Genomic DNA, 20,750 nt, shown 5'->3' with positions numbered 1-20,750 from the left:
AGAGTAGGGCTGAAGGAGGAGTTGTTTGATGGCAAGTTCTTGTAGGCGACCCTGCAAGTATTGGAAAAGACAGGAAGCAACTGAGACTAGAAGGAGGATTATGCATACAGGTCCCACCAGAGGGAGCAGCCAGGTTACCCAGGTGTAGGGGTCCAGGCCCCAGGAGGACGTGTCTCACCACTGTGCTTGGATCCGATCGCTGAGTTCTTTGATCCTGGAGGTAACTATATCTGATTGGTTAACAAAGTAACAACATTCTTCATTTGAGAATAGGCAGGTCCCCCCTTTTTCAGCGGTCAGAAAGTCTAAGGCCCGTCGGTTCTGTAGAGCTAAGGCTGCCAGGCTGGTGACTTGCATCTGTAGGACTGTGAGGGAGTCAGCAACCCATTCCGTGCCATCATCCAGGGCTTGGAAGAGTTCGTCATGAAAGTCCATGGAAGTCCCTATCCCCGCTGTTCCAGTTGCCACTCCTGTGGCTACTCCTGCCCCTGTTATGAATGGGAGGAAGGCAGCCCTTCCTCCACGGTGTTGGGGGAATAGGATGGATAACAGCTGGGATTCAGAGTAGATAGTGGTAGAAGGAGATAGTAGAATGAATATACATCCCAGGGAGTCATTAGTGGTCAGGCAGCGATAGGTTCCCTGAGGGCACAAGAGAAATATTCCCGAGAGAGTACAGTATAGGAGGGAGGAGTTAGTGATATGGCAGCTGCGGTGGTAAGGGGGGAGGACACATTAATAATAGGTATGTTTCCCCCGATGGGGCCAATATGGACCGTATTATTTGTGGCCCTGAAGTTGGGGAGTGGCCAGTCAATAGGGAGGGGTATCCCTACAATGTAGGGTGAGGTAAGGTAGATAGGATAAAAGAGACGGGGAAATGGCCGGAAGGCTATGATTTATAAGAAAGGGCTGGCCATATAGTAATTCAAATGGGCTTAAGCCCAAAGGCCCGAGGGGCGTAGCCAGGAGTCTGGTGAGATCCATAGGCAGAAGTGTAGGCCAGGAAAGACGATTTTCTACCTTACCTGATGACTGTGGGTGGTACGGGATGTGAAGTTTCCAGGTTACGTTGAGGCTCTCTGCTACCTGTTGGGTTACACTGGAGATGAAGGCAGGTCCGTTGTCTGACTGGAGGGTCCGGGGCAATCCAAACCTCAGGATGATGTGCTCGATGAGTATTGTAGCCACTACGTCCACTGTTTCCCGAGCTGTGGGGTATGCCTCGATCCAACCTGTGAACGTATCAACCAAGGTTAATAGGTAGCGAAAGGTTTTATGGTGAGGCATGTGAGTGAAGTCCAGTTGCCAGTCTTCCCCCGGCTGATGGCCTTGGAGCTGATGGTTAGGCCCTGGTCTGAGGATTCCTCCTTGTGAATTCACAGAGGAACAGGTTTTGCAAGCTCTGTGGACAACTTCAATTAACTTAGATAAGGAAGGATGATAGAACAATGGCTGAAGAAATTGGTGGAGAGCCTATGGGCCACTATGGAGAGATCGGTGGATGTCAGTAATCAAGGTATGCACCAGATTGCTTGGCAGGTGAATGTCCTGAATGTAGATCCACCCCTTATTTGGTGAGGGTATAGGCAGTAAAGTTGCAGGGTTTAAGCGGGGGGAGGTAGAGAGAGAGAGAGATGTAGGTTTTCTAGGAATAGCAGATGGAATAGCTGGAGACGAGGAGTCAGATGGGCCAGGGATCGGTGGCTAAGGTCTGTGAGTCGGCAGGAGAGTAGATCAGGATGGGCTGCCCTAAGGTCATGTTGAGGGCCTTAGAGGGGGTGACTTGATATCCCTTGGCCCCCAGGAAGTTAAGTAGGGTGGAGGTGTCGTCTTGGGAGACCGAGAGGGAGGGGCTACAGAGGAGGAGGTCATCCACATATTGTAGTAGAGTACTGGCCTTAAGGACGCACTGCTGTAAGTCTGTAGTCAAGGCCTGGCCGAAAATGTGAGGGCTGTCCCTGAACCCCTGGGGTAGAACAGTCCAAGTTAGTTGTCCAGAAGTATGCATGTCAGGATCCTCCCAGGTGAAGGCAAAAAGAAAATAAGAATCAGGGTGCAAGGGGACGGTGAAAAAGGCATCCTTTAGGTCCAGTACAGTCAAGTGAGAGGTGTTTGGGAGAACGTGAGACAGTAGGGTTAGGAACGACTGGGTGGAGGGGGACCATGGCCTCATTGATAAGCCTAAGGTCTTGTACCAGTCGATAAGCCCTTGAGGGCTTGTGTACTGGGAGGATGGGGTGTTACAGGGGGAAATGATGGGGATCAGGAGTCCCTGACGTTAAAGCCGTTCTATGATAGGTTTCAGGCCCGGGCGGTGGGCCAAGGAAATAGGAAACTGAGCTCGAGAGGGAAACTTAGAGTTATCCTTAAGCTGTACTTTAACCAGGGTAAGGTGGGAAGTGATGATGGGCTCTGAGATGTCCCACACCCGAGGATCTACAGTGGGTAGGTCATCTGGAGCGGGTGTCTAGGGAGTGGAGAGGTGTAGGATGAGACGGGTTGAGGTGGAGGGAGGGGAGGAAGGGGAGAGGCAGATAGTTGCCCTTAGTTTCTGGAGAATGTCCCTACCCAGTAGAGGGACTGGGCAGGAAGGAATCATAGGAACGAGTGGGGGAAGGGGAACCCATCCAGGCTACAGGTAAGGGGAAGGGTCACCCTAGGATTGGAGGAGGTCCCATTGATCCCCATAACAGTAATTGGTGAGGTTCAAGTAAGTCCCGAGTAGGAAGGCAGAACAGAGTAGGTAGCCCCCGTGTCCAGCAAAAAAGAGATGGACTTACCCGCTACCTGGAGCGTAACCCTGGGCTCAGCCTGGGTGAGAGGGGTGGCCGAGTCTGGGCTTCATCAGTCGTCCTCCAATCCAAGCAGTTGAAAGGCTGGACTTACTGTCTCGGGGGGTCCCCACGTTGAGGCGCCAAAGATACCCCGAGGTTAGGGCAGTCAGATTTCCAGTGGCCCATCAAATGGCATTGAGGGCAAGGCCAAGTTGGCGGCTTTGGATTGGGGCACTGGCGAACCCAATGTCCCTTGGCCCCGCATTTAAACAGGCCCCCTGGGGGGGGGTGCGATTGGTTGCCCCTCTCTGCTGGCTCCTGGAGCCGGCCGGCCACAGGGCTGTTACCAAGGCTGGGGTCTGCAACTGAACCTTTTGCTGGAATCTGGCTTGTCGTTTAAGCTCAGCTGCCTCCTCACAGGAATTAAAGACCTTAAATGCCATTTTCACCAAGTCAGAAATGGGGGTCTGAGGGCCCTCCTCAGCCTTCTTTAACTTTCTCTGTATATCCAGTGCCAATTGAGAGATAAAATGAGTAGCCAGTACCGTGGCCCCTGCAGGAGAGGTGGGGTCCAAGCGAGTGTCCTGGGTTAAAGCCTCAGTCAATTGGTTAAGAAACATGGTGGGGTTTTTGTAGGGGCCTGGACAATCTCCCTAATCTTGTCATAATTAACGGCCTTATTAGAGGCTGCCCGCATGCTGGCTATGAGACATTGGACCATGCAGTCGCGGTGCCAGTGGCCATCTTGGCCATCCTGATAATCCCAACCTGGTTCTACAGCTGGGACCACCCGGGCTCCAACTGGCATGGCAGCATCAGTGAGCTGGATCTGATCCGCATGCTCCCGGGCAGCAGCCTGGATGCATTCCCTCTCCTCTGTGGTGAGGGTGGTGGTCTGGACCACATGTAAATCATGCCAGGTGAGGTCATAGGCTTGGGCCAGATATTGGAATTCTTTAATACAGTTATCAGAACTGGCCAAAAAGGAGCCCAAACGTTTCTCAATTTGGGAAAGGTCTTGTAGAGAGACCGGCAGGTGCATGAACTTCCTCAACTCCAGCAACCTCCTTTAGGGGGCAGACTAACTCAGGGGAGGGCTTTGGAGCCCTAGTGCGGGTGGAGCCCTACAGACACATTCACGCAGTCAGGCACTCTTCAGATTCAAACAGATTGGACACCCTCCCCTTTGGGTATCCCTGGCTAATGGGAGGTGATCAGTCTCCCCTTCCATTCTTTATGAAAGGATCTAGCTCAAACAGTAGCCCTGCGGCTGTTACAACAGAATTCAATTAAGCACAAAAGATGTTTACCAACAGATTTCAAAAGCGTAAACCTAGTTCCAGAGACAAGCGCTCTGGTATTTTATCCCATTCTGTTAAAGGTTACCAAAGACTTTGAAAGTTACCTTAAGAATTACCCATTAAGGGACGCCTGGGTGGCTCAGTTGGTTGAGCAGCTGCCTTCAGCTCGGGTCATGATCCCAGCGTCCTGGGATCGAGTCCCACATCGGGCTTCTTGCTCAGCGGGGAGCCTGCTTCTCCCTCTGCCTCTGCCTGCCATTCTGTCTGCCTGTGCTCGCTCTCTCCCCCCGCCCCGATAAATAAATAAAATCTTAAAAAAAAAAAAAGAATTACCCACTAAAACTCTGAGACACACAAGTAACCATCAGTTCTAGTCATCTCTTTGCTAGCAGATTTTAACAAATAACAAGAGCCTATTTGACCTTCAGTAAACTTTGATTTGAGTTTCCCGTTTACTGCAGATAAATTTGTCAGGAGTTCGGATAGGAGTGGGGAGGGGGAGGAGGAGGGGTAGACGAGGTTCAGAAATCCTGAACTTAAGGGACCTTGGGGTAAGGGATCGCGGTAAGGAGGAGGAGGAGGAACCAGGGGCCCTCTTGTCAGTGGGTGGGTGAAGCTCTCCGGGGATTCAGAGAGAGGAGACAGGGAAGAGAGGTCTGAGTCTTTGGGAGCAGTGGGTGGCAGGGTAGGGGGAGGGGAGCGGGCCAAGAGGACCTGTGAGGTGGAGCAGTGAGAGCAGAGGAAGGGGCGAGAGCGCAGAGTCCAGAAAGCCTGGACATAAGGGACCTTGGCCCATCTGCCTTGGTGTCTGCTGAGGTTATTTAGGTCCATGGAAATCTGATAATTAAACGTGCCTTCCGGAGGCCATTGGGACTGATTGTCTAATCGGTATTGTGGCCAGGTGACAATACAGTAATGTCGTTTTCACAGGTCCTGGTCCAGTTCCAGGGTTTTAAGATTGGCCAACAGGCCTAAAACACCCCCGGGATGTTTTAGGGTTGAATTTGGATTGGGAGGTCCCCATGATTCGTTGCCGGGCAACCCAAGGGCTGGAGGAAGGCGTCCCCTCATCCACCACTGGGTTGTGGAAAAACTGTGTTGACTGCCGTTGAGGTTAGGACGTCTCCCAGCCTCTCGGAGTCACGGAGGTCACCTGGTGACCGGTGGGGCCCACCCTGATGCGGCCGCGATTAGGGCAGGGCTTTCTGGAAGGAGGCGCGGAATCGGGGAAACTCACCACAGCTTTGGAAGTGGCGTTCGGAAAGGCAGGTCCGGTCCAGCCTGGGAAAGGAGAGAGCCTCCCTACTGTGTGGGGGCTCAATCTCCTTCCCGGGTTTCGGCACCAAATGTAAAGTTTTTTCCGGGGAGATAAACACAACACCAGGCAAAGTGGGTGCAAGGCAAGATTTATTAAAAACACTCTCCGGTGAAGTTTCAGGGCTCAGGAGAAGGGGAGCCAGGAAAGTTGCGCCGGGAGGAGGTGGGCACCCTCCGACGAGGTTCCACGACTCTGGAAAGCAGAGTGGCGGAAGTCGCGCCGAAGGCAGGGAGGAGGGGGCTTTTAAGGGGTCTCGAGGGGAGAGCTCGGGGGTCTTTTGGCAAGTTTCCCTTATTTGGATATTTCGCCTGCTTGTCGGGGTCCCATTGGTCCACTGGAGCCCGGGGCGGGAGGGTCTCAGATTCCTGCTTGGGCCTTTGTTCTCCTGTCTGAGCTCAGGTCTTGTGGTGGGAACTTTCACCATCTTAAGTAGCCCTTTCTGCCAGGCCAACAAACTCTATGTTCAAGTAATCTTTGACAAATCAGGAAAGACTATCTAATGGAAAAAAGACAGTCAGTTCAATACATGGTGATGGGAAAATTAGACAACTACATGCAGAAGAATGAAACTGGACCATTCTCTTACACCATACACATCTAAATGGATGAAAGACCTAAATGTGAGACAGGAATCCATCAAAATCCTAGAGGAGAACATAGGTAGCAACCTCTTTGACATTGGCCACAGCGACTTCTTTCAAAACAAGTTTGTAAAGGCAAGGGGAAAAAAAAGCAAAAATGAACTTTTGGGACTTCATCATGATAAAAAGCTTTTGCACAGCAAAGGAAACAGTCAACAAAGCTAAGAGGCAACCCGCAGAATGGGAAAAGATATTTGCAAATGACATAAGAGACAAAGGGCTGATATCCAAGATCTATAAAGAACTTATCAAACTCAACACCTCCAAAAAACAAGAAATCCAGTCAAGAAATTGGCAGAAGGCATGAGCAGACTTTCTCCAAAGAAGACATACAAAAGGCTAACAGATACATGAGAAAATGTTCAACATCACTAGCCATCAGGGAAATACAAATTGCAACCACAATAAGATACAACCTTACACCAGTTAGAATGGCAGAGGATGAATAAGACAGGAAACAACAATGTTGGAGAAATGTTGGTGAAAGGGGAACACTTTTACACTGTTGGTGGGAATGCAAACTGATACAACCTTAAAACATTAAAAATAGATCTACCTACCCTATGACCCAGTAATTGCACTACTAGGTATTTTCCCCAAAGATACAGATGTAGTGAAAAGAAGGGATACATGCACCCCAATGTTCATAGCAGCAATGTCAACAATAACCAAACTGTGGAAGGAGTTGAGATGTCCTTCAGCAGGTGAATGGATAAAGAAGATGTGGTCCATATACACAATGGAATATTATACAGCCATCAGAAAGGATGAATACCCATCATTTGCATCAGCATGGATGGATCTGGAGGGGATTATGCTAGGTGAAATAAGTCAAGCAGAGAAAGACAATTATCATATAGTTTGATTTGTATGTGGATGTTAAGGAATAGTTCGGAGGACCCAGAGGGGAAGGGAGAGAAAACTGAATGGAAAGAAATCTGAGAAGGAAATAAACCATGAGATACTATGGACTCTGGGAAACAAACTATAGGTTACCGAATGGAGGGCAGTGGTGGGATGCAGTAACTGGGTGACAGATATTAAGGAGGGTGTGTGTGTGGTGATGAGCCCTGGGGGTTTTATGCAACTAATGAATCATTGAATACTACATCAAAAACTAATGATGTACTGTATGTTGGCTAAGTGAACATAATAAAAAACAAAATAAAAAAGAATCTAGTTTGTCTGATATAAGTATGATGATTCCAGCTTTCTTTTGATGTCTATTAACATGATAAATGGTTCCCTATTCCCCTCTCTTTCAATTTGGAGGTGTCTTTGTGTCTAAAATGAGTCTCCTGTAAGCAGCATATTAATGGGGCTTTAAAAAAAAATCCAGTCTGATACACTATGTCTTTTGATTGGAGCATTTAGTGCATTTACATTCAAAGCAATTATTGATGAGTATGAATTTAAAGCCATTGCATTACCTGTAAAGGCACTGTTCTTGTAGATTACCTCTGTTCTTTTCTAGGTTGTTGTTGTTGTTGTTGTTGTTGTTGTTGTTGTTGTTGTTGTTTTGATTGTGGCCTCTCCTTCCTGCTCGAAGGGTCCTCCTTCATAGGTCTTGCAGGCCTGGGTTTGTATTTACAACTTCTCTTGTCTAGGAAACTCTTTATCTCTCCTCTATTCTGAATGACAGCCTTGCTGGATAAGATATTCTTGGCTGCATCTTTTTCCCCTTTGGCACATTCACTATATGATGCTACTCTTTTCCCGCTTGCCAGATTTCTGTGGACAACTCTGCTGCTAACCTTACGTGTCTACCCTTGTAGGGATCTTTTGTCCTTAGCTGCTTTCAGAATTCTCTCTTTATCTTGCATTTTGCAAGTTTCATAGTGATATATCTTGGTGTTGACCTGTTTTTGTTGACTCTGAAGATAGTTCTCTATGCTCCTTGGACTTGAATGCCTATTTCCTTCCCCAGATTGGGAAGTTTGTAGCTGTACATTGTTGAAATTAGCCTTCTGAGCCTTTTTCCTGGTCTTTTCTTCTGTGACTCCTATGATATGGATATTATTGTGCTTGAAGGAATTGCGGATTTCAATGTTTACTTCCATGATCTAATAGTTTTCTTTCTCTCTTCTTTCCAGCTTCATTATTTTCCATAATTTTATCTTCTATCTCTTCTATTCATTCCTCTACTTCTTCTTTGTTGTGATTGCATACAGTGGGTTTTGCATCTCATTTATAGCATATTTTAATTTCAGCCTAATTAAGTTTTAGATTTTCTACCTCTGCAGCAAGGCTTTCTCTGGTGTCTTCTACTTCTTTTTTATTTATTTATTTTTAAGATTTTATTTATTTGTCAGAAAGAGAGAGCGAGCACAAGCAGGGGGAGTGGCAGGCAAAGGGAGAAGCAGACTCTCCACTGACCAAGGAGTCCAATATAAGACTCCATCCCAGGACCCTGAGATCATGACATGAGCTGATGGCAGATGCTTAACTGACTGAGTTATCCAGGTGTTCCTCTCTGGTGTCTTCTATGCTTCTTTCACCTTGAAAGAAGCTAGCATTCTAATGATTATTGCTCTAAATTCTTATTCAGGTATATTGCTTTTATCTGTTTTGAGAAAATCCCTAGATGTGATTTCCTCTAGACCTTTCTTTTGGGGAGAATTCCTCTGCCTTCTTATTTTGTATGTTTCCTGTTCCTCAGATTAATGCTACATTAAGAAGTGTCATACACTGTTGAGGACTTGGTGCTTCAGGTCCTTGTAACAGGAGATTCATTACACAACCCATGGAGCCACAGGTCTCTTCATTTCCCCCTAAGTCCTGGGCCACTGTCCAAACCCAGGAGTGTGTAATCATATTGCCCATGCCTCTCAACTTTCCTCCATTTCTATGCTTACTTTCCATGCCTTGCTGGCCCAGGTCCAGGGACTCTGGAGCCTGACTCCTTTCTTTGCTTGGATCAGTACCAGCTTTGCACCTAGCACAATGATGGGCAGTTGTGGAGAAAGATTGGAAGTGGAACAGCCTGGGTTGCAATTCTGGGTGTAACTCCATGTTTGCCTCCTGAGTCCTCAGGAGTCAGCCACAGGAGAAGGGTGTAGGAATAACAAGGTAGATGGAGATGAACATGGCAGGAGGAAAAGCTGCCTTCCAAAGAACTCCTGACAAAAACACCTTGTTTTCCTTTCAGAGTTATGGGCTTGGAGTCAATTTGGGGGAAGAGAATCAGGAATGAAGTGAGGCTGAGAGACTTACTTGTCCTCCTCAGATGTGCTTTCATATGGTCTCCATGAGTCTTCAGTGCCCATCCCATTCCCTAGCACTCATCACCTGGTGAATACCTATTCACCCTTCAGGGTCCCTTTCTTGTTTTTAGCTGTCTCCTTCCTGGGTGGGCCCACCCCCTTATTCATTCTTTCAGTACAGGCCTTATCATGTTTTTCCTGTACTACATTAGTTTTCTGCCTTTATCTCCCAGACTGTGAGCTGAGGAAACATTTGCTGAGTGCATGTGTGACTGAATGAGCATTCCTTGGGAAAGGGATGATTACCCCCCCTTATAGTAGGAGAACCTGAGGCACAGAGAGTACGACTGGTTGGCTTCATATGTCATGAGCAAGCCCTGGATTGGGCCTCCTGAGTGTGAGGCCAGTGCTCTGCCTGTAGGCACAGTCATCCCAGAACATCACTGAATGATGGGCTGGGACAAGCATGGGGAACAACACAGAGGCAGCTGAGACAGACAGTTTGGAGATCCCTGATTCTAATCCCAGCTGACACTCTCAATGGTGGTTTTCCTATGGGGATCTCATCATGTTAGCTCTCTGTAAGTGTTTTCCTCTCACAAATGAGATAATAAAACAAACCCACTTCCTGAGCATTTGGTAAACTAGACTGTGAAGTTTTTGCAGTCAGGATTCATGTTTGTTGTCAGGATTCATGTTTGCTGGCAGCTGTGTCCCAGCATATAGCCCCTGCCTGGCACAGAATAGGTGCTCCTAAAATATTTGTTGAGTAACAGGGAGAAGAGGCAAGCGGGAACGTACCCAGCCATTATCGCTGTCTGCTGACAAAGCTTTCCTCCCATAGTTTCCCATTAACATCCTCACAGTTAATGAACTTTAGACGTCCAGTCTAAGCCCCGCCCTCACTCTTCACCCTCCCTCCAGGTGGGCAGGGCCATCCTCCCCTGACTGTCTGGGCCGGGATTCTCAGGGAAGGTCAGCAACAGTCAGGGACAGTCAGGGAGAGTCAGCGATCCAGCAGCACCTGCACCATGAGTGTCTCTGTGCTGAGTGTCATCAGACCCCTGGGCGGTGTCCCTGGGCTCCTACAAGTGGCTTCCGTGCTAGGGCTGGTTCTGCTCCTGCTCAAGACAGCACAGCTGTACCTGCACAGGCAGTGGCTTCTCAGAGCAGTCCAGGAGTTCCCGTCCCCTCCTTCCCACTGGCTCTTTGGGCACAGGCATGAGGTAGGAAGGGGCTGGACTGGGGATGGAAGGGTGGGGTCAGCTGGGGAAGGCAGCAACCACCCACCCAACACTAGCTATGTGCCAGCACTGGCTTGGTGTGAGGGCTGCCCATGGCAAAGGGAAAATCCACATGTGCAGGGGCTCACCAAGTGTTTATGGTTTCAACAAATGGTCAAAGTCCATTGAGCAGTTGTAGTCAACATACCCAAGTAACCCAATAGCATTTTGGTAAATGATGACTTGATGAATGAACAAATGCATGAGGAAGGGATTCTAATGGCCAATTCAGAGTGTCCAAATATTCCCCCCAAACTTGGGCTTCCCTCCATCATAACATTAATTATCCTCTAGTGTCATGGCCTCTTAATCTGCTGTCATCAAAGTAGTATTAATATACAAATTTAAATTTTGAAATACAATCTACTTTATGCTCCAAATAAAATTGTATGGCACAATTGCTTACCATGTGATAAAAGTTGTCATAAGTTTATCATGCAAATGTTGGCTTCCAGTAGTTTTGTACAACATGGAGTTAATCCCTGACAAGTTTCTGTAGGCTGTTGATTGTGAAGGCCACTAACTCCACTCGACAATGGGACATAACCTAGCTTAGGATAAACCTTGGACAGCCAGGAAAGTGTGGATCAGAGCCAAAGTCATAAGAAACAGTTCTGAACACTTAGGTTTCTGATGGATCCAGAACTCTCTCTTATGTCCATCTTGCCCTTACCCCTGGATCTAGCCACAGAACCAGAAGAAAGGTTTTATTGATTTCTCTTTCTTTCTTTCTTTCTTTTAAGATTATTTTATTTATTTATTTGACACACAGAGATCACAAGTAGGCAGAGAGGCAGGCAGAAAGAGAGGAGTAAGCAGGCTCCCCACAGAGCAGAGATGCGGGGCTTGATCCCAAGACCTTGAGATCATGACCTGAGCTGAAGGCAGAGGCTTTAACCCACTGAGCCACCCAGGCGCCCTATTGATTTCTCTTTCTTTTGGTGACAGTTGCAAAAAGAAGAGCAGCTGCAACTGCTACTGAAATGGGTAGAGAAATTTCCATGTGCCTGTCCTCGCTGGCTATGGGGCACAGAAATGGAGGTCGTGATCTACGACCCTGACTACATGAAGCTGATCCTGGCACGATCTGGTGAGAGGACACCCGCATACCTGTTGGAGTAGCTATTCCCTCTTGGATACATGCCCAGGGGTCTGTGAACTTGCACAAGACACTGGAGGCTCAGCTATCAATACATGACTCTCTACCTATGACCCTCCCAGCATACGAGCCAGCAGAAGGCCAGATATTATATAAATTGAATGTGGAAACAGCTGTGTTGGGCTGCTTTTTTCCTTTTTCTATTCCTTTTTCTTATCCTTTCTGTTGTGTACTGTTCATTCTGTTCTTCTCCCCTTCTTTCCTTCCTTCCTTTCTCTCCTCCTTCCTTCCTCCCTTCCTCCTTTCTGCCTGGCTGTTGCTGTCTTTCCTTCCTTTCTTAACCAAACTGAGACAATTCCAGATCTGAAAGACAATTTCTTATACAAGATAACTTCAGTTTGGTACTTCTAAGTGTTCTCTATGATGGGTAATGGTATGGCCAAGTCACCACGATTCCTCAAAATACCTGAGACTCTGTCTTTTCACTGGCACTAAAACAGAGCCCTTGTTTCTGCTGAATATACCTACCTGATGCAGTGGGGATCTTCAGGGGGACTTTGAGTCTGCCTTCCCCAGCCTTCAGTGACTATGAGGAAAGAAAGAGAGTTCGCGTTGGAAGCAAGTAGGAGGTGCCTTGACACTAATTGCCAGCTAACAATCATCAGAAAGGGATGGGGGACAATGGTCTGAAACATAGCTACCTCCAGGGAACATCATGTCTATGTTGGTCACTTCCAGTTTCCTGTAATGCCCTTCTTACTTTCAGACCCAAAGTCTGATGGTTCCTACAGATTCCTAGCTCCCTGGTTAGGTAAGTACATTTAATTATGACTGTGGTTTACCTTCTGCTTAGGTTTACCAACACCTATTCATTTGACCCAGATTAAATAAGAGGTGACCAGCACCATAGTCACTTCACTTAACTCTGAGTTGAGTCTCCATTCTCTTCTTCTAATAAAAACCTCACCTCTTCCTGATGGTGGGAGAGACCTCCTGATTCTCAGTTTATCCCACATCACTTCTGAGTCCTCACCAATGATCTCAGCCCAACTTTTCACTAAAGTCCTTCTATAAACCAGCCTTAGCTCTGTTTCAGGCTTGATTTTTGCAGCTGTTATAACCACTTCCTGCGCACCAGGCTTTGGAAAGTCCCCTTCCTGACATGCACTGTCCTTTCCTGCCTTGCCCAGAATGCCCTTCTTCTGACACCCTGGGTTCCTCCCCAGTTGTCCCCAGACAACTCTTGGGAGGTTCCTCCCTCCCCCCCACACACCCATTGTGGTCCAGGGTATGGTTTGCTCCTGTTGAATGGGAAGACGTGGTTCCAGCACCGGAGAATGCTGACCCCAGCCTTCCACTATGACATCCTGAAGCCCTATGTGGGGCTCATGGCCGACTCTGTCCAAGTGATGCTGGTAAGTTCAAACCCTGCCCACGTGCACACTCACACCCCCGTACAGTTCACAAAGTCCACTCTCAGACAGCTGTGTCCTTCAGACATCCATTAGACATGGCACCCAGATTCACCCACTTATACCATATTATGAGACAGGGCCCCCTGAGGATAGATGGAATAGGAAAGGACCCAGGCACTTATTTTCTCCACTCTTTGCTCATTGCCCATAGGAGAGTCAGTCATGGTGGATAAAGGGTCCCTTCTCCTCTTGCTTTCATGTGTTTGATTTGGGCAGGAAGAGTAGTCAATGCCCCTAGACAACAGGACAAGTTTCCCCTGGTTGGTATGGGCAGTAGGAGCTTCAAAGGCATGGTGGACATCCCATGTGTTCACTCCGGTAGGCTCTGGGCTGAGGCTGAAGGCTTCTGATGGGTTTTAGATGCTCCATGGAGGGAATTGGAGACCAGGTCTCTATCCCCAAAGCTGGGTCCTGCCATAACATCAACTCTGAGAATGACTCTATTTCTCACTCATTCTGCTCAACTAACATTTGTTGCAAAAGAGGAACCGAAGTCCCTGATATCCCTTCTTTAGAAACCCCAGTCTTAGCCCTTTGACCTTTCCTTTGCCTTGACTCTTGCTCCCTAAATTGGGACTTCACCTGTTTTTCATGTGTAGATCAACCCCAAGACACAAATATTTACCCTGAGTCCCCTGAAAAACAATATTTTCTGATCTGCTAAAAGGCGGTTATTATCAAACTTCTTCCTAAGTCAGATGGTGAGAGATCATGATTAATTAAATGAAAATTAACTAACAACTTTCTCAGAGTATATTCTGAGAAAATACTCACTGCATTACAAACAAATGGCTATATGGTCCTAAACTGATGAAACACAACTGCTTTAGAAAGTGAGGGCATCTTTCAGAATATTTGGAGAGGCAGAAAGAGAGTCTAGCCTTGTTAGCATGGGTCCTTTAAAGGAGTAGAGAAAGGTTTATGTGTCCCTCTACCACAGGAAAAATGGGAGGAGCTCCTCAGCCAGAACTCATCTCTGGAGATCTTTGGACACATCTCCTTGATGACGTTGGACACCCTTATGAAGTGTGCCTTCAGTGACCAGGCCAACCACCAGACAGAAAGGTTAGTGAAATCCTTATTAGGTGCAAGGTCCTATTTCTTACCAACTTGGGTGAACGTATCTGAGAGGTAGTTAGGACATCTCGGATGTTTACCAGCCCAAAGAGTCACATTCTGCAGAGAACCCCAGTTAAATTCAGCCCGCAACAATCCTTCATTAGGCACAGACCCTGCTCTCTGCACCAGGAAGAAACCTGGATGCCCATGTCCCTCATAAAGGGCTAAGAGTCTCGAGGGTATAAGAACAACATGACAAATGCCGAGAGTTGCCTGTCCCATTGATTGTGGAATGCTCCATACACAGGCCCACCACACTCCAGGTCACATGCCTCTCCCCATCCAGTCCATTCTGCATCCTCCCCTTTCAGGAACTCCCAGTCCTACCTTCAAGCCGTTTGGGACCTGAACAACCTGGTGTTTTCTCGGATGATGAATGTTTTCTACTGGAAAGACATCATCTACAGGCTGACCCCTGAAGGCCACTGGAACCACCAGGCCTGCCAGCTTGCCCATCAACACACAGGTTGTATCTGCCCTCTGGGAAGCTCCCCTCCTTCATCAGGCACATCCCAAAGGGACTGGCCCTGACCCTCAAGCTGAGTCCTGCCCCGGGCTGCCCTTCCAGGACCTGGGAAACACCGACCTGGGAACTCCTCTGGTGCAGGTGTTAGGGTGCCAGGTGCTATGCAAGAAGCTACATGTGTCACCCCATGGGTGAAGGCTGAATGAGCCCCTGCCAGCAGTATTCAAGCAGAGCCTCCTTGGCTGTGCTGCTGAGGGGAGTGGTGACCTGCAAGCACCTGGTGCTAGAGCTCCCACCCCACCAAACACACTCACTCCCACATTCCTCCTGATCTACCTGGCACCCTGACTGGGGCTACTGTGAGTGTCTGTGTCTGGGCACCCGGAGCATTCACCTCTGCCTGGGAACACTGTTCTGGACAGACCGAGTGATCAAGTTGAGGAAAGCTCGGCTGCAGGAGGAGGGAAACCTGGAGAAGGTTAGGAGCAAGAGGCACTTGGACTTCCTGGACATCCTCCTCTTTGCCCAAGTGAGTGTGGCAGGGAAGGCCTGAGGCTTGTCCCACGAGTGTGGAGGAGGGGGGCAAATTCAAACCTGCCCTTGCTCTGTGTCTTCCCAGATGCAGAACAGGAGCAGCCTTTCTGACAAAGATCTCCGTGCGGAAGTGGACACCTTCATGTTTGAGGGCCATGACACCACAGCCAGCGGCATCTCCTGGATCCTCTATGCTTTGGCCACACACCCAGAGCATCAGCAGAAATGCCGGGAGGAGATCCAGAACCTCCTGAGGGGTGGTGTCTCCATTACCTGGTGAGTGCTCATGAGATGGGAGGCCCTTCCCTCTCAAGTAGAGAATTCCCTGGCTGCCAGGGCCTTGCCCACCCTTCAGGATAGCTTTGTTTTAGGGGCCACCTGGACCAGATGCCCTACACCACCATGTGCATCAAGGAGGCACTTCGACTCTATCCACCAGTTCCAGGTGTTGGCAGAGAGCTCAGCAAGCCCATCACCTTCCCTGATGGACGCTCCTTACCCAAAGGTGTGAAATTCCCCATTCTCACTCATAAACTGTCAGCAGGAATGCATGAGATACCAGAAATCCACATGTACACCACAGTTTGTGCATGTCTTTGAGACACCTTACCCCTCAGGAAAACTAGTATTTCATTTGTTGTTCAGATGAGGTATATGGTGTTCTTTGCACAGAGCTTAAATCCAAAAAATAAAAACCCGATAGACTCTGAATGTGGTTTTGTGTTTTGCCCTAATATTCTCATTCCTTGAGATATGTATGCTTGAGAGAAAATCAGATGGGACAGGGGGAGATGTGGTCTTTCCTTATAGGGTCTCGGCTAATGAGAGAGATCAAAAAATTCACCATCATGGATCAGATGGTCCAGTCTCCAAGGAGCCCTCAGGATGATGGCAGAGAGTAGCTGATGACCAGATCTCAGATCCCTGCCATAGCTGGAGACCACTGTTCGTCTACTCTCTGCTCTGAATCCTAGCCCTGCCACATCCTAGCTGGGTGGTCAGAGGCAAGTTGCTCAGCTTCTCTGAGAATCAGGTGCCTCATGGGAATGATGGAGATGTGAGCCTTCATTGGAAGGTTATTGTGAGGATGTAGGCGTTCATGGATATTTCTAAGAGGTCACGGATGGTAGTTGATAAATGTGAGTTGTCCCTTGAGTTGCTCCAAAAAGCCTCCAGTTCCTTCCTGCGTCTCAGCCTGGTCATGATTAATCTTCTAATCTGTGCACACATGCACACCTGTTGTGCCATGTCTGCCCCATCTCTCCTGCAACACTATCATTCCATTCACAGTGATGAGGAGTGGTTCTCAATGTGGCTGCCAAGCTGTGTGTGGGTGCAGCTGGGCTCCACAAACATGTATGTCTAGCCTTCTCTCTTCTGGTTCACAGGATTCTTAGTGACGCTCTCCTTTTATGCCCTTCACCACAACCCAAAGGTGTGGCCAAACCCAGAGGTATGATGACGTTGGGCAGAAGAGGTGGGATGACCTCTCCAGATCAAACCCTCTTCCTGGCTCACCTCTGGGTGTGCTGTCCCTTGGATGATTGGAAGGAAGGGCTTGATCACACCTGTCCTGGCCCTGGTGCTCCCTCTGCAGGTGTTTGACCCTTCCCGGTTTGCACCAGGCTCCTCTCGACATAGCCATGCTTTCCTGCCCTTCTCAGGAGGATCAAGGTGAGGCACTCGTACTAGAATGGGAGGAGGCAGGGGCTATTTTGGGGGTACATACTTGATGTTTGTGACTTGCTACATTTATGTGGGTTTCTGTAGATATGTCCTGCCATGTTGGAGTGCTGGGAAAGAGGTGTGTGTCTCTATGCAAAGAAAGTTGGTAATCACTGAATGCCATGGAGACTTTGACCCATTGCTCTTACACAATCTCCATCCACAATTCAGTATCAGTGGGTGTTCCATAGCTCAGGGTATTCTTGTGAGTTCTTCATTTTGTGAGTATGACTTTACAGAATTAGATTTTCTCACATGTAATTTTCAAGTGTTGTCAAAGTCAAACACAGGATGGACACAAAAGTTTTTGTTGCACACAATCTCAAACCAGATTTTCTTTTTTTCTTTTCTTTTTTAAATTTTATTTATTTATTTGTCAGAGAGAGAGCGAGTGAGAGCGAGCACAGGCAGACAGAGTGGAAGGCAGAGTCAGAGGGAGAAGCAGGCTCCCTGCAGAGCAAGGATCCCGATGCGGGACTCGATCCCAGGATGCTGGGACCATGACCTGAGCCGAAGGCAGCTGCTCAACCAACTGAGCCACCCAGGAGTCCCTCAAACCAGATTTTCTACTAAACTCCCCATTCTGCTCCACACTGCACCATTGACTACATTGCATGTGCTTCCGTACCCAGCTTCCTGCATGCCTCAAATATTTCAGCCATATACAGGAAAGGTTCCTGTGTCTCTTAAGTGCTTCATAAAGTACTCGGCTAATGTGTGCTGTTGCTATATTTTCTTCAACCAAATGAATTATTGATTCTATGGTAATGGTCATGTACACTTGACAATTTTCTCAGGTGTCCAATCAGTACATATGATCTGGGCTCTATATACCTTAATATTACACTTAGAGTCCAGACATCCAAATGGGCAAATATATAAAAATGAGGACATTTAATTGCTTTTGGAAGAAAATGCAATCTGTTGTATATATATGACACATGGCATTTGAACGTTATCTGGTGTGTAAAATGTAAAGCACACGTGAAGTAGCTGTTCAGTGGGATGACTATTGTCCAGCATGGCTGCTGTGAAATCCTCCAGTGCTGCTGAGAGTGTCCTATAAATAGTAACTGCAGGAAACTTTGTAAGCAGTTCTTAGAAAAATGTTTTTTTCCAAACACAGAAATCTGTCAACCCTTCACATACAGAGTGAACCCACTTTCACACCACATCTTTTAGCAAATTGTGCTTCCAGATACTGGCTCCAGGATCTGTTTTTCCTTGAGATTGAGTCCTTCTTCCTAGACATTGGTGCAAGTCATGTTGCTGCCAATAGAGACAGGAGAGGAGTAGGCAGCTTAGCTCCTAGCTCAGAACTAATGGTTACTCATTTTATTCCATTCAGCATGGGTTTATTTTTCAGTTCAATAGACATCGTTCATTTTTAAGACTACCTATTAAGCTTCTCTCTGTGTGCCAAGTCCTCTGCTATGAGAGAGCATACTGGCCTCGCCTCCAGGAGTTTACACTCAAGAACTACATGCCTCCACTCAAAAGAGACTTTCTTTCTTTCTTTCTTTCTTTCTTTCTTTCTTTCTTTCTTTCTTTTCTTTCTTTCTTCTTTCTTCTTTTTCTTCTCCTTCCTTCCTTCCTTCTTTCTTTTCTTTTTTTTCCTTTACTCACTCATTTCCTAATTGACCCCACCATAGGAAGCTCCATGTTCCTGGCACTGTCCTACTCTGGAAAGCGATGTGTCCCTGAGTAAAGTATTAGGGTGATGTCAGGGTCCAGGAATGAAGAGGCATAGTGAGCAGGAGTTGGGGTGAGGACAGGCTATCATTGCCCTTAGCCATGAGCATGTGGCAGGCAGAGGTGGAGGGAGGGCATTCCTTGGGATCTCCTCAGCAGGAGCTGAGCTGGAAGGAGGAGAGAGTTAACAGGTGACTAGTGAGTGAGCCAACAACCGAGAGAGGACTCTGATGTTATCTGAGGCATTTGGACATGTTGTACCTGTGATGGAGGGCATGGGAGGTTCTGAACTTGGCTGGGGTTTCAGCAGAGGAAGTGGAGGCAGGAGACAGAAAAGTCTGGGTTAGGAGGTAAAGTGATGGCAAGCAGAGACATTTCTGCAGTAGAATTGGAAGACTACAGCAGCTGGTTGACTGAGGGACCAAGAAGAAAGTAGGAGTCTGGACCCAACCTGGCAGGCAGATGGTGTAGCAGGTTGAGAGTCACTAAGGCTCTGCCCCTGCAGAAGCTTCTCTGTGCCATACTGACTTCCTTACCCAGCTCTGCCTTATCTTTACTCTGAGGATCTGGACCCCTGTGTGCCCCAGATGGTTAGAGCCTGAAGGGTGGCCCAACCCACCCCCATGGTGCCCTGTCCTGTTCTCCCCATTGTGAAACCAGAAATGGCATGTGCAGAGAGTCAACAACTTAATAATAAACTATTTTAGTGATACCTTGACTTTGGCCTGAGCACAAGTTGCTGACCTTCTTGCAACAGAATTTCAGGCCTACTGAGAGCATAGATAGGAGTAGGAGCTAATACTGGAAGAGTGTAGGCTTTGTCAAAGGATAAGGGGAGAGTGTGAAACAAGCTAGGTGGGGTAGGCGTAGAGATGTGTGTGTGTCCTGAGGGAAAGGGACTGGGCTGTGTGTCCATGCAGGAGGGCCATGAATGTGCTGCTCCTGGCAGAGGGGTTGATGCCACTTCTCATTTCCTTTTTCCTCCCTGACCCAGGAACTGCATCGGGAAGCAGTTTGCCATGAACGAGATGAAGGTGGCGGTGGCCTTGACACTGCTCCGCTTTGAGCTGGCACCAGATCCTTTCAGGATCCCTGTTCCCACTCCAAGAATTGTGTTAATGCCCAAGAATGGGATCTACCTGCATCTCAGGAAGCTCCTCTAACCCTTGTGGGGACAAGGATGAGCCCCGATGGCCTCCTGCCTACCATCATGTTTTCCTGAAGTCTCTCTTGTCTACTGTCTTCTGCCCAATTCCCACTTTCACTCTGCCCACAGCCAGTCTCCTGCTCTCCTCCTGTTGTGCATCAGACTGTAGGCTCTTCTCCATCTCACCCTTTTCCAATATTCCTACCTGTTTGCTTGTTACCTTTCTCCTACCCAGCTGTAGCTCTGACTATCCATGTAAGTCATGATAAGCTGCCTGTCCCCCAGGCTGTCTGCCCTCTCCCTGTTGCTGTTACTTTCTGTCTGCTTTGTGTTCCTTGCTGCTTAACCACATTACACAGACTTGGTTCCTTAAAAGAGCACAAGATGCTGATCCTGCAGCTTAGCTGATCAGAAATATGAAATGGGTCTCCCTGGCACAACAAAGGTATTACAGAACCTCTAAGGGAGAATCTCTTTTCTTGCATTTTCTACCTTCTAAAAGTCTGCTCTTAAGGCTATTCAGTGAGGGGATTAGGCTTCCCCATTTATCAAGGAAATATGCTGTTCTTAAATTGATTACAATTAGAATTGATTACAGATGCTAACAGTACCCATGAAATTTTTAGTGCAACATCTAGACTTTTGTTTAATTGAATAATGGAGACTCCAGCCAATCCAAGCTGATTTATAAAGCTAGTCTATCACAGTCTACCATGTGTCCTCTTATCATTTGCACATTCCATTAAGCCATACTTCATCTGCAATTTAAGTATAATAAAGTCACACTTCCATCAACTAACCTTCACACAATTGAATGTGTGTTGATCCTTTTCCCCAACCAGGAAGCAGTCATTGGAGGGTATTCTCTCTTCTCCCTGAAATCCTGTGACCTACATGCTATGATACAAAGTTGACTATTAGTACCACACGTCTGGGTTCTGCGCAGGATATAAGACAAGAAAGAAAAAAT

General features: G+C 47.7%; 1 pseudogene; it reads left to right on the top strand.

Annotated features, from left to right (window-relative positions):
• The first annotated feature begins 10,181 nt into the window (after positions 1 to 10,181).
• LOC132000826 (cytochrome P450 4A11-like) lies at positions 10,182 to 20,489 on the top strand (annotated as a pseudogene).
• Positions 20,490 to 20,750: the final 261 nt, after the last annotated feature.

The sequence above is a fragment of the Mustela nigripes genome, chromosome 14 (assembly GCF_022355385.1).
Source record: "Mustela nigripes isolate SB6536 chromosome 14, MUSNIG.SB6536, whole genome shotgun sequence".
Taxonomy (NCBI): Eukaryota; Metazoa; Chordata; class Mammalia; order Carnivora; family Mustelidae; genus Mustela; species Mustela nigripes.
Note: the sequence above shows the minus strand (reverse complement) of the source record. Positions and strands in the feature narration are given on the sequence as shown.